The sequence below is a fragment of the Zea mays genome, chromosome 2 (genome assembly GCF_902167145.1).
Source record: "Zea mays cultivar B73 chromosome 2, Zm-B73-REFERENCE-NAM-5.0, whole genome shotgun sequence".
In the NCBI taxonomy this organism is placed as follows: Eukaryota; Viridiplantae; Streptophyta; class Magnoliopsida; order Poales; family Poaceae; genus Zea; species Zea mays.
This window is the reverse complement of record NC_050097.1, coordinates 212,527,831-212,548,828: the sequence shown is the minus strand read 5'-3', so window position 1 is coordinate 212,548,828 and position 20,998 is coordinate 212,527,831. Positions and strand designations below refer to the sequence as shown.

Genomic DNA, 20,998 nt, shown 5'->3' with positions numbered 1-20,998 from the left:
AAAATATGTGTAACTATCATCTGGCTCAAACAAAAAAAGTAAAAAATTCAGTTGATTTTGTTTTGGTTTGTTTCCTTTGAGTTCTTGAATCGTCAACCTTAGGGTACAATAACTCAGGCACAATTAAAATATTTCTTGTTCTTAACAAGCAAACAATTCTATCTTGGTGGGATGGCATAACGGAAAAAGAAAAAAACAATAATAAGACCAGATTTCCCCAAACATAGTTTTGCAAACTGTACCAAAGATGAAGATGGTGTACCTGCCTTCGTAAGGGGGGCTCTGAACAACATCTTTAGATGGAATCAACTTTATTTCTTCTTAATTACAACTGGAACACCACTCATGTTAAGTAGGTGGAGCCAAATAACAAACATTTTTTCCTCCAACTAAAAGCATAGAACAAACTATGGACCCTTGACTCAATTGAACAAACCATGGCTGAACTGATACAACTCCTGAACAAACTCTATCCTAAACACTTGTGGACACCACTGACTCTCATAAGTTTTCCCGATGAATGTGCCAACATCACATTCTTATGTAGTTATGATGAATTATTACGATCACAACTTTCTATAAAAATCCAACATTAGCCAACAAAAGTATAAAACAGAACCTTCAGCTCTTAAAGTCCTTGTCATGGTGTCATTCATGAATCATGATACTTCTGCTACAGGTAAGGAATTCCTATAACTTACACTAACTTCTTTTAAGGAGCTGTAAAACTGTTGCCCGACAGAATGATTCAATATTCAAAACCCTTGGATCAACCCCATTTCAACTTGACTATGAAAACGAAGTGATAAAAGAATGTCAACAACAGCCTTAAAGTTACAAGTGGTGGATTTACAACAAATTTCCTATCCAGACATCAACTTATCTTCCAGTCTTCCTATGAGATAATATGTCTTTGAAGACCTTCATTTCACCATCTGAATACGAAGGTTTTCTCCCAGTAACCAACTTCATTATCTCTTTCCCATTCCTATCCTTTGAGATAGCCATGAGGCCTTTCAACAGTTGGTTAATAGTATCGACACTGGGAAACCAATTTTTCTCCATGATATCCTTGCACAACCTGAATGCCAAATCAAAGTCCCTTCTCTCACAGATGTAATGGACCATTGTCTGGTAAACCTTATTGTTTGGCTTGCATCCCCTCCCGTGCATCGCGCCAAAGACCGTCTTGGCCATCTCATGCTCACCCATCATGAAGAAACCCTTGATAATTAGATTGTATGTGATCTCATCTGGTTTGATCCCCGCCACATACATTTTTCGTGCCATCTCATTTGCCTGCCACCCCCTTCCCCTGTTAACCAGGAACTGGATCCTCACATTGTAGGTAGCAAGTGTCGGCACACAACCCCTCAGCCTCATAAGATTCCACAAACCATCCCCAACCTCGCGTCGGCCACACTTATAGAAAGCAGCCATGAGCGTCGTGTACGTGATGACATCCGGCCGCACACCAGCCCTCTCCATCCCCTGCATGACCCGGTACGCCGCACGCAAGTCCCCCATGTCGCAGAACATCTTCACCACCGTGTTACACGAGATGTCATTCACCTCGACGTCGTACTTCTCTGGGCCCTCCTCAAACAGCGACAGCCTCATCAAACATCCGTGCCCGCAGCAGGACCTTCATGGTGGCATTGAGCGACTTTGCGGTGCGCGGGCACCCGTACATCCCCATCTCCTGGAAAGTCCGTAGCGCGTGGCCTGGCATCCCGGCCTTCTCGTACAGGCCGATGATCCTGACCACGAACCCTTCCCGCCTCCCCTGGGGCAGTGCCTTGTGCTGCTCGAGGATCTCCTCGACGAGGTCATTCTGACGAGCACCCGCCACACGCGCCACCGCGTCCTTGAACGCGAAGCGGTTCTCCACCAGGAGGCGGTTGTGCGCATTGGCCCTGAACATCTGGTACAGCCGCTCTAGGTCCCGCTCGTGCTTGATCCTTACCAGCACCGGCTGCTCCTGCTCCTCCTTGGCTGCAGCGGCTGCGAGAGAAGGGGAAGGGGAGGAGGAGTGCTGGCCGACGCTGGGTCGACAGCGGCGGTCACCCTTGGAGGCGGATATCGCGGCACGGCAGGCAACGATGGTGGGGAAGTCGACGGGGTGCGAGGAGTGCGCGTGCGCGGATGAGAAAGGGTGGCGGCCCGAGGGCGGGCGCGAGAGCCCCGCGGCGATGACGGCGGGCGGGCAGATCGCGGCTGTCGCGTCTGGCGGGCGGGTAGGGAGGCGGGGGCAGTCTACATTGCTCTCTTAATAGTTAGTAGAGACTACACTAGCCTTTGTTGCGCTCGCCTTTACTGCTCTGCGCTAGTGCGTCGCGCTTCCAGTGTCTGTGGACCATGGGCAGAGGAGTGGAAGACTGATCGCCTGCATATTACTCCACACGTTTATAAATACTAGGTATGTACCCGTGCGTTGCCACAGAAATTAAAAAATTATATAAAACATAGATACAGAACGATAAAAGTCACTATGATATATAAAATCTGTGTCTCAAAATATCATCATATCACTAATACTATATATACCCTCAAGGCTCCAGGGACAACAAAGTAAAAAAGAATCAAAATGGCGTATTGCAGCATAGGCAACACAAGGGAAATCCAGATACCACTACAATAAATAGTAGAGAAAAATACCAAATTCCAGTTATGGTACCACAACACAAGACCCAAAAAAACTCAGTTTCATTAGATCAGCAGATCATTCCTCCTTTTGCCGCATCCTCCACATTCATCATCAATCATCACCAAAAGTGGTCTTCTTTCCTGTGCAAATAAAAGGTAGTACAACAGTGAGTTCAAGCTTTTTGCAGCAAGAAACCACAGTGCGGCAAAAAAAATTCTCAAACCAAAATGCAGTTAACTTTACAATTACAGGATGAGTTGTACCTGCACTGGGAGTGCCAGCGCTCTGCTTGTTACCAAAGCCACGGCCACAGCGTCCACGGCTGCCATCCCTACCATCGCGTCGGCGGCCATCAAATCTTGTGTTGTTCAAGCAGATTACTTTCCCCTTGGCATTTCTTCCACTTGATATTCCAGGCCGAACAGGTCCAGAAACCACTCCTCTTCCACTGTAATGTGCAGCAATGCCTATTTCAGCTATTAAATCCATATCTTCTGTTCTTATCTGCAATACAGTTGGAATTTTAAACACAACTCACAATCAACAACAAGATGAAAATACATTCATTGCTTGATATTTGCCAATTTCAAGTTAACAAATGAGTAGGCAGCATTACCTGAACTTCCAAATGAAACATACTCTCGTTAAGAAATGGTATCACTGTTGTGTGTAGACTTTGGTAGCCATTAGGTTTTGGAGTTGCAATGTAATCTTCCACATGTTGACATAACTAATTGTTAGAAAAGTGGAATTCACAAAAGAACATTAAATACGACCTGGTGGCTGGTGCTGTGCACATACAACCTCGCAGGTGACAGTGGAGGGCGCAATGGAAGGAAAACGATGTGACACCTGGTGGCTGGTGCTGTGCACATACAACCTCGCAGGTGACAGTGGAGGGCACAATGGAAGGAAATGCAGAGTCGTTCGGCCTGGGCAAATATACTTATATACCTAGTGAGGGAGATAATATGCTGAGCAAGATGGATAAGGAAGCATATATTGATTCTGTTGCATGCGGTTCAAACCAGGTTTTCCTTTTTATCGAATCAAGGCATTTTATAAAGGTTGTTGGAGTTGCTCTAAGACAGTATACCGAAAATGGACAAATGGACCATCAAAAATGAAGTGTTGACAAAAAGACCATCCAAAAATGAGAGAAAAGAAAATGGATCGTAAAAAAAACGGAAAAATGTTAAAAAAATACCATCCAATGAGACAAAATAAGGTCTCCTTTGGCACATCTCCTGGAGATGATTCTCTATTGAATCTAACAGGAGTTCTATCAAACAGTTTTTCAGAGAAAAAAATGATTATGTGCTGATTCAAGTGGTTCTCTATAGTAAACTGATGAACTAAAAGACTGGAAGCTGAAAAACAACATCTTCTTCTGATTCGGTGAAATGATCCTCTACTGTGATTTTAATAGTTTACGCTAAATAATCAAAGAGAAATATTCTCTATTGAATCTAACAGGACTTCTATCAAACAGTTTTTTTAGAGAAAACTGATTGTGTGCTGATTCAATTGGTTCTCTATAATAAACTGATGAACTAATAAAAGACTGGAAGATGAAAAAAGTAGCTTCTTCTGATTCGGTGAAATGATCCTCTACTGTGTTTTTAATAGTTTATGCTAAAGAATCAAAGAGAAACATTCCCTATTGAATCTAACAGTTCTATCAAACAGTGTTTTAGAGGAAAATGATTATGTGCTGATTGAAGTCGTTCTCTATAATAAACTGATTGAAGTCGTTCTCTATAATAAAGAACATTAAATATGACAAAAAGAAGATAACTCACAGCTTGAGGAACGGGTGTCCATATGCCATGAACAAGGCCAAGAACATGATAGCAGATCTAAATTGAATAGACTTGTGAGCCAATCACAAATCCACTGTATAAGCAATATAGTAATTTGTTGTTAGTGGTACCTGTTGTGCAGTGCACAATGGCCCAACACCATTGCAGGATTTTGGTTTTATGATGATCCTCAGCTAAGAAAATAGTGTAAGGTATTAAGGTTAATTATTTTACAAATAACATGATATTCAGAGTAATATAAATAGTATGAATATAAAAATACATACCTGAGCAACCTGATTCACCTCATTTATTGAACTCTTGGATTTGAGTGTAGTTTTGTAAATGCTGAAAGATGGGTCAGATAATAAATAATCCAACAAATAAACAGCCTTACACCACATTTCAAAGTAAGAACAACATAACACTCACGCCATTTTTTTACCGGGACACTCACGCCATTTTTTTACTGGGACACTCACGCCATTATAATAATAACTTTTGATTTAAAATGCAATTGAGATGCACAACTAAGCAAATAAGCAGGAAACCGTACCACAAAGTATTATCATATTACATAGTGTTATTTAGTCAGCAACAAACATGGTTCACTGACCAAAGTTTTTTAAAAGAAAAGAAACTAATGAAAATGTGTAGCAGACTTGTTAATTATACGATCTCATATGAAATGAGTTAGAAAACTGTGTAAGAAATATCTAGGGAACACCAGAGCATGCTAGCACAACACTACATCAAGCAGATGTGGTGTTATAGTACCGTAATCTGATTTCTAATGAAAATAGATAAAATTCTCTTTGGAGTCTGAAGCCAGTAGAACTTTTAGTTTAATGAGATGTCATGCGCTCACCTGTAGAGCTCTTTGTAAACTGAGCGCACTTCTGTTTCAACACTAACAAGATCGAGAAACTGATCCTCAACAATCTTTTGCCTTAAAATTCTATTTGCCTGGAATCGAAGAATCTCAAACATGAGAAAATAGTACTGAATCATGCAGTATCAATCATTACTCAAACAAACACAGCGCCTCTTCCAATTCTTGTTCATGGGCCTTGTACAAGTCTTCAACTCTTTTTCTTAGTTCAGCAAAACCAGTGGGGTTAACGTACATGAAGGATAGATATTCCAGCTCAGACTACAAAGACAAGAGCTGCTGGTCAAAAGGAAGAAAGAACTGAGAGTAAACGAAACATAGATTGATATACTGATATATGCCTACATGAAAAGAGAAGTACACGAAACAAAAGTTCTTTTACACAGAAAAAATAGCAGTACAATAAAACCTATTATAACAAAAAAAAATAAAATAAAGGGCACAAGTATTTCTTTACTCTTTACTTCTTTAGTCCCTCAATTTTGAGAGATACGCCATTCCCTACCTCAATTTTGTCATCTTGCTTCTCTTTATATGTTCTTTGTCATCTGAATTTTATGCAAAAGATCAATGATACCTGGTCTTTAGGCCACTGAATTAACCAAAACTTTGTCGAGTCTGTTGGTGATATATCAAGCATGGCTTCTTCTTTGACCTCCTCAAATGTCGGTCCAGGCTCATAGCTACAGCAGTTCACACAAATTTCAGATGACAAAGAACACAGCATACAAGTAGACAAGGTGCGCTATCGAAAGTATACTGTAACTCAATTTGTGGCAAGAAGGCAAGCCGAACTTGTTAAGCTTTATGGTAGGAAGAAGATATGCAAATGTGATACTCCTACTCACATTGAATTAAATGGGCAGCAAAATGTAGGAAAATGCGGTGAAAACAATGAATTCCAATTCAGAGTACTGAGCAGTTTATCAAAATGATACTCATAATTGTTGCAAATTATTCAGAATACTGAGCACTCGAAACGTCCCCATTCACACCACCGCAGTAACGCAAAGGAACTAAGGGAATTTCAATATCATACCGGACCCTTGCTTTTGCCTTGACCATCTCTAGCGCGAGTCCAGGCTCTAGTGATCCCTCACCCGCACGGGCGCAGTTGACGCGGTTTTTGCTGAACACCCCCAAATATAGTTTGGGAAATTAACTGCACCCAGCGCCTTAGTGGATTGATATCACGCACTGAAGAACGAGAACCTAATCGAACCAAGGATAGATGGATGGATTAGATTAGATTAGCAGGGAACCAAGCATCAAAGAAAATTGGAATCGATCGATCGAAATGAAATGGACTTGCTTGCTCTCAAACATAATAGAAATTAGTAGTTCCTGCGACAGTGAAGTGCAGAAGAAAAAAAAGCGTCGAGGACCAGAAGCTATGTAGTAATTAGTACAGGAATTGGCAAGAACGGAGGAAAAAAATCACACTCCTGATCAACATGATGGCAGGCTGAAAAAAATGGGGAGAGAGTAGTAGGGATTCTGTGTTCCAAGGTGACAAACACATAGAGCTGCTCTACAATCTGAATCTGAAAAAGAACAATTCTGATCAACATGACGGCAGGCTGAAAAAATGGTACAATAAAACACTTCTAGGATTGTTCCATAAATTTTGGTTGATTCTTGGATCGTGTAAGGGTCATTTTATTGGCATGCTTTGCGTTGGACATGACAAGAAAGGACCTTCAATTTGTTGCTAAGGTGACTTCCATTTTATTGGCATGCTTTGCGTTAAAACACTTATGTAGTTATTCTAAGCCTCAATACTACTTGTTCAATTACAGAAGCGTTAAAACACTTTTGTAGTTCTTCTAAGGCTCAAGATGCAGGAAGTTTGATAGTACTTTTTTACTGACGAGAACTGGCATTGCAAAGCATATGCTGGTTGGCAATGCTGAATGCTAATTCGCTTGGAGTTTTCGTCAGCATCATCACACTGTGTGAATGGACTTGGCTATACTGGTTAATTAATTAGGAGAGTAGGGTTACTGCAGAAGCATCCAATTTACATCAGTAACCTCTATGCTTTATTGGCATGCTTTGCGTTAAAGGGGATCTGTAGTTTTTCTAAGCCTTGCTGCTTAGAAAAACTATCCAAAGCTCTCTGTATCATCTCAATCCTGCAATACAAATTCGAGAAAAAAATCCGTTGTACTGCTTACACTCAAACAAAGAGTTCTATGTTGCTTACGACCTAAGCTATTGGCCAGCTATGTTGCAGCTAGCCACCAGGACGCAGCAACAGGTGAGCAGCCGATTGACAAAGATGAAGAACTAATTTTGAATTCATATTAATCAATAAGCGGTTTTGCCGCCGCCCATATGTACACATCCAAAAATCATGTTACTGCAAACTGAATATATTATATGAACATGAACAGAAGAGAACAGAGGATTGGAAAACTCAACTGGGCGATTTTGAAACGGGGAAGATGCAAGCAGGATGAGGGTAGGGTGGCGGCCTTGCATGTCTCATCCCTTTGCATTTCTTTAATAGCTGTAGGTAGGGAGAGGACGCCGAGGAAGATCCGCTTCGTCGTTGGAAGGTCCGCGCCGTCGGTGGAAGGGGGTTGCAGGGGCAATGGCATTGATTGCGGGACCGACTGGAATCAACACGTGATCTGGGAGGGGAATGGAGGAATGGGAACGAACCCAGATCTCCTTCCATAGCCGGCGACAAAAACCACTTCACAGAGGTGGGCCGACACCCGACATGGCGTCCGTGCAGAAACGGCGCCACGCGCCACGCGCCACGCGATGCAGGAACAGGAACTTCCTCGACGTCGATGGAAGGTGAGGCCCGTCGATGGAAGGTGAGGCCCGTCGATGGAATGTGAGCGCCATCCTGGGAGGGGAGCAGAGCGCCACAGACGTCTATGGAAGAAGCGCGTCTAGCACGACCGTGGATCGCGGCGAGGAGGAGAACGCGACACGAGAATTCCATGGAGAGCAGATGGGTGAGGGAGTGGATCACGCCGCTCTGCGCGCCGAGGAGGAGAACTGCCTCTACTGGGGGAGTGGATCACGCCGAGGAGTGGATCGTTGTGGACCTTCCATCCGCGATTACTGAATCAGGGGAAATCAAGAAATCAACAGCATCCGCGGAGTTATTGATCAGAATTCCAGGAAGAGGGGAGTCGTGAGCGAGGGAGAAGGAGGATGGTAAGTCGAAGACGAACCCTGCGGGGAGCGGAGAGGAGAGAGGTAAGGGAGAAGGGGGTCGCGGTTGGTGATGCTGGGGCGCAACCGCGGGCTGGAAATCACGATTAGTGATGCCAGAACTCGATGGCGCTCGTTCCACCTCCACCGTGCCCGTTGTGCCCGCGGTGGAGCACCTATTCCACGTCGTCCTCGACGAGCATGCGTAGCTGGTGTCACCACTCGGACTCGACAGCCATGGGGGAGGGGAGTGGCGCTGGCGCTGGCCGCGGAGTTGGCAAGGCGGGCGTGGAGGGAGGCGGTCTTGTCCCTGGCGTGGGTGAGGAGCGCGGTGGGGGAGGAGCAGATTGAGGATCTGGCGTGGTGGGGAGGCGATTGAGAGCGGCTCTGGCGTGGTGGGAGCGCATCGTGCGACCGTGCGATGAAGAGCGGAGGGAGAGGATTGGGCGGCAGAACATGGCGCACTATTGTGAACGTCTACGTTGAAGGCTTATAGAGTAGTAGAGATATAATACCATTGATTTTTTTTTAAAAAAACTTTAACCACTCGTTTTATTCAAAAAAATAAGTTATTATTTTTTTGTAATTTTTTATCGCTTAGAGTAGTTTGCATTTGATTAAAAATTTTACATTTTTGAATAAATATTTTAAATAAAAAAATTGATCAAAGTTTTTAAAAATTTAAACGGTGTCATATATTTATGAACGAAAGTAGTATCTACTTGCGCGCTGTGCTTGATGACGACAGGCCAGTCATTCGGTCCTTATCCGATTCCTAAAATATATATTTTTGTTTTTTTTTATTTGTCACATTTTTGTTTTAAAATGATCTAATAAACGATAAATATTTAAGAACAGAGTTAATACGATTTAGTACAAAGCTTAGTAGTTGCTGCTGAGAGAGATACGCCATTTAATATAATACAAGCATGGTTGATGACTGATGTTTAGCTTAACAATATGTCAATGTCTTTGATAAAGAGAAAAAACGAGTCATTCAGGGAACCAGTCCAAAATTTTAGGCTAAATTATGAAGTATCCAATTTAAGCCGTCGCAAAAACTTATAATTATGTACAAAAGTTATACCTTAAATTTTATGCGTCCTTAACCTGAAGGACGCCGGACGCGCAGATAGCCAGACAGACTGCCAAGGCCCTCGCTGCCCATGAAACAACCGGCACGGCGTTCCGCCCGACACCCCACTCCGAGCGGCGGGCGTCTGCCTGCCTCCATGCCGCTTGCCACGGGCCCACGGCACCTCACCTGCCGCCCTGCCCCCTGGTTCCCTGATCGACCACGCCGTCTCCACCTGCCACCGGCTGCAGGGGCATAGGAGCGCAGGAGCTGGTCACAGGCACAGGCACGGCCATCACTCTCACACGCGCGTCCAACCTGGATTGCCTCGCCCTCCTGCACAGGCTGCACTGCACCCCCTCATCAGCTCAACTATTTGGCCAATCCCATGTGCAATCACCAATCAGGCAATCACTGCCCTAGGCGTGTTGCTGGGTTTTGGTTAGGCGGTGATTCCGGCTGTCAAGTCACGCGCTCATGGTGTCCTCGTGACCTCGTCTCCATCAAACCAGTCCATCTGATCTACAGCAGTCCAAACGGTGCTACCGACCACCACTCTCGGAGTTGTTTGGTTTAAGAGAATGGTAAAAAAAATCGCTTATCCGTGGTAATGGTTACTAGTTATAATTAGATTGGATAGTAGTACTTACACAGCCAAGCAAAAATATCGGTATCCATTATCGCATGTAATCCATTTGTGTTACATTTCGACGAACCAAACACCAACATTGTTGGTATGTATGTAACCTCATTTTGCAATGAACATGTTCTTTATATTAAGTTGCATGCACCAACCAATTTAACTTAAAAGCTTAAGCTTATAGGAAGAGATGGATAATTCACTTATATTGTAATCCAACATTTCCCATCACGACGAGACTCTTTTAGGTCCCTGACGTGGAATATAGGAGCGAGCAACAATTATTTTATTTAATTGTGCTAATCCGGATTCGAACTCGAGACCTCTGGCTCTGATACCATATTAAGTTGCATGCACCAACCAATTCAACTCAAAAGGTTAAGCTAATAGGAGAGGTGAACAATTCACTTATATTGTATTCTAACACTCCCCCTCACGTCAAGCCTCTTTTAGGTCTCTAATGTGGAATATAGGAGCGAGCAATAATTATTTTATTTAATTGTGCTAACCAGGATTCAAACTTGAGACCTGTCGGCGTTTCGAGACCGGGGGGTCCCTAAGCCGACGAGTGAGTGTGTCGCGTGCCCCAGCCCAGATGGGTCGAGCGCGTGGGCGAGCGCGAAGGGGGGAAAGCGAGGTGGCCGGAGACGGGCGTGAGAGAGGTGGAAATCCCGCGGCCTTCGTGTTCGTCCCGTGCCCAGGTCGGGTGCGCTTGCAGTAGGGGGTTACAAGCGTCCACGCGGGTGAGGGAAGCGAGCGGCCCCAAGAGAGTGCCTGTCCCGCCCTCGTCCCCGCGCGGCCAACCTTCTCTAAGAAGGCCCTAGTCCTTTCTTTTATAGGCGAAAGGAGAGGATCCAGGTGTACAATGGGGATGTAGCAGAGTGCTACGTGTCTAGCGGAGGGAGAGCTAGCGCCCTAAGTACATGCCAATGTGGCAGCCGGAGAGATCTTGGCACCCTGCTGGTGTGATGTCGTGGCCGTCGGAGGAGCAACGGAGTCTGGCGGAGGGACAGCTGTTGGAGCGGTTGAGTCCTTCCTGACGTCCCCCTGCTTCCGTAAGGGAGCTGAGAGCCGCCGTCGTCACAGGGCTAGCGGGGCGCCATCATTGCCTATTTGGCGGAGCTGGCCAGATGGGACACCGGTCTTGTTCTCTGCGGCCCGAGTCGGCTCGGGGTAGGGTGATGATGGCGCTTCCTGTTGACGTGGCGGGCCTGTGCCCTAGGTCGGGCGACGTGGAGGCTCCTCCGAAGCCGAGGTCGAGTCTGTCTTCCATGGCCGAGGCCGAGCCCGAGCCCCTGGGTCGGGCGAGGCGGAGGTTGTTCGGCAGAGGCCAGGGCGGAGTCCGAGCCCTGGGGTCGGGCGGAGCGGAGTTCGTCGTCTTCCGGGGCTTAGCCCGAGTCCGAGCCCTGGGTCGGGCGGAGCGGAGTACGCCGTCTTCCGGGGCTTAGCCCGAGTCCGAGCCCTGGGTCGGGCGGAGCGGAGTTCGCCGTCTTCCGGGGCTTAGCCCGAGTCCGAGCCCTGGGTCGGGCGGAGCGGAGTTTCCTATGGCGCCTTTGGCAAGGCCTGACTGCCTGTCAGTCTCACTCTGTCAAGTGGCACTGCAGTCGGAGTGGCGCAGGCGGCGCTGTCCTTCTGTCAGACCGGTCAGTGGAGCAGCGAAGTGACGGCGGTCACCTCGGCACTGCCGGGGGGGGGGGGGGGGGCGTCAGGATAAAGGTGTCAGGCCACCTTTGCGTTAAATGCTCCTGCGACTCGGTCGGTCGGTGCGGCGATTTAGTCAGGGTTGCTTCTCAGCAAAGGCAAGGCCTCGGGCGAGCCGGAGATGTGTCCGCCGTTAAAGGGGGGCCTCGGGCGAGACGGAAATCCCTCGGGGTCGGCTGCCCTTGTCCGAGGCTAGGCTCGGGCGAGGCGTGATCGAGTCGCTCGTATGGACTGATCCCTGACTTAATCGCACCCATCAGGCCTCTGCAGCTTTATGCTGATGGGGGTTACCAGCCGAGAATTAGGCGTCTTGAGGGTACCCCTAATTATGGTCCCCGACAGTAGCCCCCGAGCCTCGAAGGGAGTGTTAGCACTCGCTTGGAGGCTTTCGTCGCACTTTTTTGCAAGGGGACCAGCCTTTCTCGGTTGCATTTTGTTCCGGTGGGTGCGTGCGAGAGCACCCGCCGGGTGTAGCCCCCGAGGCCTCGGAGGAGTGGTTTCACTCCCCCGAGGTCTTAATGCCTTGCGTAATGCTTTGGCTGGTCTGGTTGTTCCCTCATGCGAACTGGCCGTAGCCCGGGTGCATGGTCGGGGCCCAAGCTCTCGGGCTGGTATGTTGACGCTGTCAACGGTTCGGCCGGAGCCGGGTTTGCGAGAGCAGCCCCCGAGCCTCCGCACAGGGCGAGAGGGCGATCAGGGACAGACTCGGCTTTTTTACATACGCCCCTACGTCGCCTTTCCGCAAGGAGGAGGGGGGAGAGCGCCATGTTACCCTCGATGGGCACCGAACATGGTGTCTCCGGTGAGCTGCAAGCGGGTAATCCGAGTGGACGTCTGTGCCCCGTTCGTTGGGGGTCGGCTAGGGGCCCAGAGGCACGCCCAAAAGTACCTGCGGGTGATCTGCCGGACCCGGTCCCCTGGCGACGGGGTCCGAGGGCTCGATGCCTCCCTCTGATGGGATTCCGTTACAAGATCGCTCCCGCTGGTCTCGGAAATGTCCTAGGGTACCTCGGGAGCGCAGCCCGAGCCTCGGTTATGTATCGAACGTACCCCTGGTCATCCCTCGCTCGGCGTCTGAGGCGACTGTGAACCCTTCGGGGGCCAGCCTTCGAACCCCTGATCAGTAATGGGCGCGGAGCCCGAGTAGCCTGAGGCGGCCGTGGAGCCCTTCGGGGGGCCGGCCTTCGAACCTCTGACCAGTAGTGGGTGTAGGGCCCACGCGATCTGAGGCGACTGTTGAACCCCTCGGAGGGCCAGCCTTCGAACCTCTGATCAGTAGGGGGGCTCGGAGCCCGGTTCCTTCACAGGGAAGGATCCTTTTCGGGGTATCCCCTTTCCCGGTCCCTGTTGCAAGAGATAGAGAAAGAGGAAAAAAGGAAAAGGATACGAAATTGAACGACGTGGCGTACCTTTTTTTGGCGCGGTTATTACGGCGAAGGCGAAGCGTCGCCCGCTTCTCCTGCCAGAAGTGCCGCCTGTCCCGCCGCGGAGTTAATGCGACGGGGCGAGTAGTTGGCAGGGCGGCCGTTGCGCGTGCGCGAGCCGTTCGAGGAACGGATCACGGGCGCGTCGTCTTCACGCCGTGAGGGGAGGCTCTCTTGCTGCCCCTGGATGGGACGTGAGCCTGGCTGACGACGTGACCGCTGCTCCCGCCCGCCTGCCACCGTCATTACTGCCGGCCCGCTTTCGGCCGCATTGACCGTCGCGCCAGGCTGGCGCTGCTGGGTCGTGCGCTGGGCCGCCTCGAGTCGCGGTGGTGGCGCAAGTGGCGGTGCAGTTGCTTGCATGCAGCATCTGGCGCGCCGGTTGCGTGACGCGTGGGCCTGGGCCTCCATGCTGGCGTGTTGGGAGTCGGAGAAGCGCGTCCACCTGGCGCGGCTGCATGCCGCCTGCATGGCTGCCCGCCCCTTCCGCCCGTTGGTCTGGGCAAAAGTGGGGGGTCGCTTGTAACTGCTGGGCGGTTGTGTGCGCCACGCGCGGCGGTTTGGCTTCTTCTGCTCTGAGCCGGTTTGCATGACATGCGGGACCCATCCCCCGCGCCGCAGGGGAGGGCCTTGGAGCGTGTTGGAGAAGACTCAGCCCGTGACGTTTGGGGGCGCACGTAGGGAGAGTTGCCTTTAAAAGGAGGGTGACCCCTTTCGGAAGGCGACCATGTCTTCTTCCTCCCTTATGCGTCGTGTCTTTCCATCTTCCAAGCCCCCGGATGGGGGGTACCCGCCGTCTTTCCGCCTCATCGTTGGAGGAACGCAACTCCGGGGGAGTTGGTACCTTTCAGCCATCGTTCGGCTTCAAGGATTTTCATCACACAGCCCGGTTGCTCCCCTCCGCTGGTGGTCACCCAAGACGGTGACCTCCAGCTCCTGGATGGGGAGAGGCAAGCCAGGCTGTGATCCCGCCCTCAGCATCGGGGGTGTTCGTCATCCTCGCTGGGGCGGGGAGCGAGGCGAGCCGGGGCTCTACCTCCTGCGCGGGTCGGCGGACCACCTCCTCTTCCAGCTTCTGGTGGTGGCAATCGTCCTCCCGCGCTGCGATGGAGACGTCCTCCAGTCATGCCGGGGAAGGCGAACTGTTGCTGCCCAGCTAGGATGCAACATTCCGTCCTTTCCCTCGCATTCGCGGCGAGGACGACAGCGAGGATCTGCCGGTGCGCTTGGGAGCGGCCCGCTCTTTGGCTTTGATAGCTGGTTCGCGTCCCTTGAGCGGGACCGCGGACAAGAGCCCTCCGGTGGCCGCGTCCACTCGGGACCATGGCTGCTGCTGCAGAGGTCGCTGGCGAGCCTCCCGATGTTCGTCGCCCCGCAGGCTCGAGGTCGCTCATACCCGCGGGGACGGAACCGGAGTTCCGTTTGTAAGGGCACTTTGAATGCCAGTGTTTTTGTTCATTATGGCCGTCGAGGCCTGAACATGTATGTAATTTCGGCACGGAGCCGTGTCTTTTCCTCATTTTCGAGCACTAAGTCTCGCCTGTTGATTATCTGAACCGCTTCACCAAGCATGAGTCGCCCCGTGTCAAGGTGACGAGTGAGGTATTCGTATCCCGGAGGCGTAGGAGTCCCTCGGCTCGATCAGCCTTGTTGTCTGAGGCTCCTCTAGCTTAGTTAAAGAGACCCCTTGGCCGCTCTTCGATGAGCCGAGGCCAGGGGTAGCGATATCAGCACGAACAGAGGCGGAGTTGGCTCGAAAATGAAAACCTGGTTGGCCGGAGCCTAGCCGGGTTGTCCGTCAGCGGGACCGACGCCGGAGTTGACCAGCCGAGGCCTCGGACCGGGCTGGCGCCCTTGGAAGATGGTTAGCCGAGGCCCCTGGGGTAACCGGCCGAGCCGTCTACTCGGGCCGGATTCCCGGAGAAGTCCCTGGACCGCGTCGCCGTCCGAGGCTGGGTCGGACCTCGCTGAAGGTGTCGTCGAAGCCGAGGGTGCTAGCCCCCTTCCAGCGTGAAGACCCGAGCCTGCAGGATCAGATTGTCTTGTAGCGTGTGCCTTCTGCGGCCGCTGAGGCCAGAAAACACAACCTCGCTGCGTTGTAAAGCTGCGTCTCCTTTCCTCTTATTTCGAGCATCTGGACTTTTTGTCGGTAACAGGGATGTTTGTGCGAGCGAGAGTTGCTTCTCGCGGAAGGTGATGAGTGAGGTATCCGTATCCCGGAGGCGTGGGAGTCCCTCGGCTCGGTCGGCCTTGCCGCTTATGCGTACTTTCACCCGTCCATGAGGCCCTGTCACCGATTCAGTCGAGAAGGCTTGAAGGACCGCTTTGGCAGAAGAGCTTCCGAGCGTAAAGACTTGTCCGGTCCGCGGAATCACTTTATCCGAACGCGAGTTACTTATCGCAGAAGGTGATGAGTGAGGTATCCGTATCCCGGAGGCGTAGGAGTCCCTCGGCTCGGTCAGCCTTGGCTGCTTACGTGTACTCCGTCGTTTTCAGGATCCGCTTTTCGAAGTAGTCAAAAAGCACGAAAGATATTCTGCTAAAAGAGATCTTTTTTCGAGAAAATTTCGACGCTGAGGGGGTCTCCCCCCTTTTAGCCCCCGAGGGAGGGTCGGGCTTTGCCGAGGTGAGGCCGACCCTTCCTTGATGACTAAACTTTGCGTGGGTGCGAGGTATATGAACAACTTGAAAACATCTTAAGGGTAGAAACGACGTAGCTGTTTGATGTTCCAAGCGTTGTCGTAAATCTCGCCTTGATTGTTGGCCGGCTTGTATGTTCCGGGCTTCAGAACTTTGGCGATGACGAATGGCCCCTCCCAGGGGGCGTGAGCTTGTGCCTCCCTCGGGCGTCTTGCCGCAGCCGAAGCACCAGGTCGCCCACCTGGAGGTCTCGGGGCCGGACCCCTCGGGCGTGGTAGCGTCGCAGGGACTGCTGGTACCGCGCCGAGTGTAGTAAGGCCTTGTCCCGAGCCTCTTCCAGCTGGTCCAGCGATTCTTCTCGGCTAGCTTGGTTGCTTTGATCGTTGTAGGCTCTCGTCCTCGGGGAGCCGTATTCCAGGTCAGTGGGCAAGATGGCCTCGACCCCGTAGACCAGGAAGAACGGCGTGAAACCCGTGGCTCGGCTCGGCGTTGTCCTCAGGCTCCAGACCACCGAGGGGAGTTCCTTTATCCATCGCTTGCCGAACTTGTTGAGGTCGTTGTAAATCCGGGGCTTGAGCCCTTGTAGAATCATGCCATTGGCACGATCTACTTGCCCATTCGACATGGGATGAGCCACGGCGGCCCAGTCCACCCGGATGTGGTGATCCTCGCAAAAATCCAAGAATTTTCTGCCGGTGAACTGGGTACCGTTGTCGGTGATGATGGAGTTTGGGACCCCGAAGCGATGGATGATGTTGGTGAAGAACGCCACCGTCTGCTCGGACCTGATGCTGTTCAGGGGTCGGACCTCGATCCACTTGGAGAATTTGTCGATGGCGACCAGCAGGTGCGTGTAGCCCCCAGGCGCCTTCTGCAAGGGACCGACGAGGTCCAGACCCCATACAGCAAAGGGCCAGGTGATGGGTATCGTCTGCAGAGCCTGAGCGGGCAGGTGGGTCTGCTTCGCATAGAATTGGCACCCTTCGCAGGTGCGGACAATTCTAGTGGCGTCAGCCACCGCCGTTGGCCAGTAGAAGCCTTGCCGGAAAGCATTCCCGACAAGGGCTCGAGGCGCTGCATGATGGCCGCAAGCCCCCGAGTGTATTTCTTGCAGGAGTTCCTGACCTTCGGCGATGGAGATGCATCGCTGGAGGATGCCCGAGGGGCTGCGGTGGTAGAGCTCCTCCTCATCGCCCAACAAGACGAACGACTTAGCGCGTCGCGCTACCCGCCGAGCCTCGGCTTGGTCGAGAGGTAGCTCTCCTTGGCGGAGATATTGCAGGTACAGGGTCTGCCAATTTCAATCAGGCGTGGCCCTGCTCTGCTCCTCCTCGACGTGCAGTGCCTCGCCCTCGGGGGCCGAGGGTACCTCGGGCTGAACCGAGGATGCCTCGGGCTGAGCCGAGGGTAGCTCGGGCTGGACCGAGGGTGCCTCGGGCTCGGGCGTGTCGTTGATCTTGACGAAGGGTTGATGCAGATCCCGGGAGAAGACATCCGGGGGAACCGTTGTTCGCCCCGAGGCTATTTTAGCCAGCTCGTCTGCAGTCTCGTTGTAGCGCCGAGCGATGTGGTTGAGCTCGAGCCCGTAGAACTTGTCTTCCAGGCGCCGAACCTCATCGCAGTAGGCCTCCATCTTCGGGTCGCAGCAGTGGGAGTTCTTCATGACTTAGTCGATGACGAGCTGCGAGTCACCGCGGGCGTCGAGGCGTCTGACCCCTAGCTCGATGGCGATCCGCAACCCGTTGACCAGAGCCTCGTACTCAGCCACATTGTTGGACGCCGGGAAATGGAGGCGTAGCACGTAGCGTAGGTGTTTCCCGAGGGGCGAGATGAAGAGCAGGCCCGCGCCGGCTCCCGTCTTCATCAGCGACCCGTCGAAAAACATGGTCCAGAGCTCCGGTTGGATCGGAGCCGTCGGCAGCTGGGTGTCGACCCATTCGGCTACGAAGTCCGCCAGCACCTGGGACTTGATGGCCTTCCGAGGGGCGAACGAAATTGTCTCGCCCATGATTTCCACCGCCCACTTTGCGATCCTGCCCGAGGCCTCTCGGCACTGGATGATCTCCCCCAGGGGGAAGGATGACACCACAATTACCGGATGAGACTCGAAGTAATGTCGCAACTTTCGCCTCGTCAGGATCACTGCATACAGCAGCTACTGAACTTGTGGGTAGCGGATCTTGGTCTCGGACAGTACCTTGCTGACGAAGTAGACTGGCCTCTGAACGGGCAATGCATGCCCCTCTTCTTGCCTCTCGACCACAATCGCGACGCTAACCACCTGAGTGGTCGCGGCGACGTAGACCAAGAGGGCTTCTCCGTCAGCTAGGGGCACCAAGATAGGCGCCTTTGTAAGGAGCGCCTTCAGGTTCCCGAGAGCTTCCTCGGCCTCAAGGGTCCAAGCGAAACACTCGGCCTTCCTTAAGAGGCGGTACAGAGGCAGACCTCTTTCGCCGAGGCGTGAGATGAAGCGGCTCAGGGCCGCGAGACATCCCATGACCCTCTGTACGCCTTTTAAGTCCTTGACGGGCCCCATGCTAGTGATAGCTGCGATCTTCTCCGGGTTGGCTTCGATGCCTCGCTCGGAGACGATGAACCCCAAGAGCATGCCCCGGGGCACCCCGAATACACACTTCTCGGGATTGAGCTTGACGCCTTTCGCTTTAAGACATCGGAATGTCACTTCAAGGTCGGAGAGGAGGTCGGAAGCCTTCCTTGTCTTGACTACGATGTCATCGACGTAGGCCTCGACCGTGCGACCGATGTGTTCGCCGAACACATGGTTCATGCACCGCTGGTACGTCGCGCCCGCATTCCTCAAACCGAACGGCATGGTGACGTAGCAGTACATGCCGAAGGGCGTGATGAAAGAAGTCGCGAGCTGGTCGGACTCTTTCATCCGGATTTGGTGATACCCTGAGTAGGCATCGAGGAAGGACAGGGTTTTGCACCCAGAAGTGGAATCCACGATTTGATCGATGCGAGGTAGAGGGTAGGGAACCTTCGGACATGCTTTGTTGAGACCAGTGTAGTCTACACACATCCGCCATTTCCCCCCTTTCTTCCTCACAAGCACAGGGTTGGCAAGCCATTCGGGATGGAATACCTCTTTGATGAACCCTGCTGCCATTAGCTTGTGGATCTCCTCGCCTATCACTCTGCGCTTCTCCTCGTCGAATCGGCGCAGAGGCTGCCTGACGGGTCGGGCTTCGGCCCGAATATCCAGCGAGTGCTCGGCGACATCCCTCGGTATGTCGGGCATGTCTGAGGGACTCCACGCAAAGACGTCGGCGTTTGCGCGGAGAAAGTCGACGAGCACTGCTTCCTATTTGGGGTCGAGCCCGGAACCGATCCGGATCTGCTTGGAGGTGTCGCCACTGGGGTCGAGAGGGACGGCCTTAACCGTCTCCGCTGGCTCGAAGTTGCCGGCATGACGCTTCACGTCTGGCACCTCTTTGGAGAGGTTCTCCAGGTCGGCGATGAGGGCCTCGGACTCGGCGAGGGCCTCGGCGTACTCCACGCACTCCACGTCACATTCGAACGTGTGTTTGTACGTGGGGCCGACGGTGATGACCCCGTTGGGGCCCGGCATCTTGAGCTTCAGGTAGGTGTAGTTGGGGACGACCATGAACTTCGCGTAGCATGGCCTCCCCAGTACCGCGTGGTAGGTTCCTCGGAACCCGACCACCTTGAACGTCAAGGTCTCCCTTCGGAAGTTGGAGGGCGTTCTGAAGCAGACGGGAAGGTCGAGTCGTCCGAGGGGCTGGACGCGCTTCCCAGGGATGATCCCGTGGAAGGGCGCAGCGCCTGCTCGGACGGAGGACAGATCGACGCGCAGGAGCCTGAGGGTCTCGGCGTAGATGATGTTGAGGCAGCTGCCCCCGTCCATCAGGACCTTGGTGAGCCTGACGTCACCGACGATGGGGTCGATGACGAGCGGGTATTTCCCCGGGCTCGGCACGTGGTCGGGGTGGTCAGCTTGGTCGAAGGTGATGGGCTTGTCGGACTAGTCTAGGTAGACTGGCGCCGCCACCTTCACCGAGCAGACCTCCCGGCGCTCTTGCTTGCGATGCCGAGCCGAGGCATTCGCCACATGCCCACCATAGATGATGAAGCAGACGCGGACCTCGGGGAACTCTCCTGCTTGGTGATCTTCCTTTTTGTCGTCGTCGTGGGCCCTGCCACCCTCTGCGGGCGGCCCGGCCCTGTGGAAGTGGCGCCGAAGCATTACGCACTCCTCGAGGGTGTGCTTGACGGGCCCCTGATGGTAGGGGCACGGCTCCTTGAGCATCTTGTCGAAGAGGTTAGCACCTCCGGGGGGCTTCCGAGGGTTCTTGTACTTGGCGGCGGCGACAAGGTCCGCGTCGGCGGCGTCGCGTTTCGATTGCGACTTCTTCTTGCCTTTCTTCTTGGTGCCGCGCGGAGCAGACGCCTCGGGAGCCTCTTCCGATGGGCGGCCCTGGGGCTGCTTGTCCTTTCGGAAGATAGCCTCGACCGCCTCCTGGCCAGAGGCGAACTTGGTGGCGATGTCCATCAGCTCGCTCGCCCTGGTGGGGGTCTTGCGACCCAACTTACTCACCAGGTCACGGCAGGTGGTGCCGGCAAGGAACGCGCCGATGACATCCGAGTCGGTGATGTTGGGCAGCTCGGTGCGCTGCTTCGAGAATCGCTGGATGTAGTCCCGGAGTGACTCTCCCGGCTGTTGCCGGCAGCTCCGGAGGTCCCAGGAATTCCCGGGGCGCACGTACGTGCCCTGGAAATTGCCAGCGAAGGCTTGGACCAAGTCATCCCAGTTGGAGATCTGCCCTGGAGGCAGGTGCTCCAACCAGGTGCGAGCAGTGTCGGAGAGGAACAGGGGAAGGTTGCGGATGATGAGGTTGTCGTCGTCCGTTCCACCCAGTTGGCAGGCCAGGCGGTAGTCTGCGAGCCACAGTTCCGGTCTCGTTTCCCCCGAGTACTTTGTGATAGTAGTCGGGGGTCGGAACCGGGTCGGGAACGGCGCC

The 20,998-nt window shown here is 52.4% G+C and overlaps 1 pseudogene; it reads right to left on the bottom strand.

Annotated features, from left to right (window-relative positions):
• Positions 1-854: 854 nt before the first annotated feature.
• Positions 855-5,706, bottom strand: LOC103647753 (pentatricopeptide repeat-containing protein At1g80150, mitochondrial-like; annotated as a pseudogene).
• Positions 5,707-20,998: the final 15,292 nt, after the last annotated feature.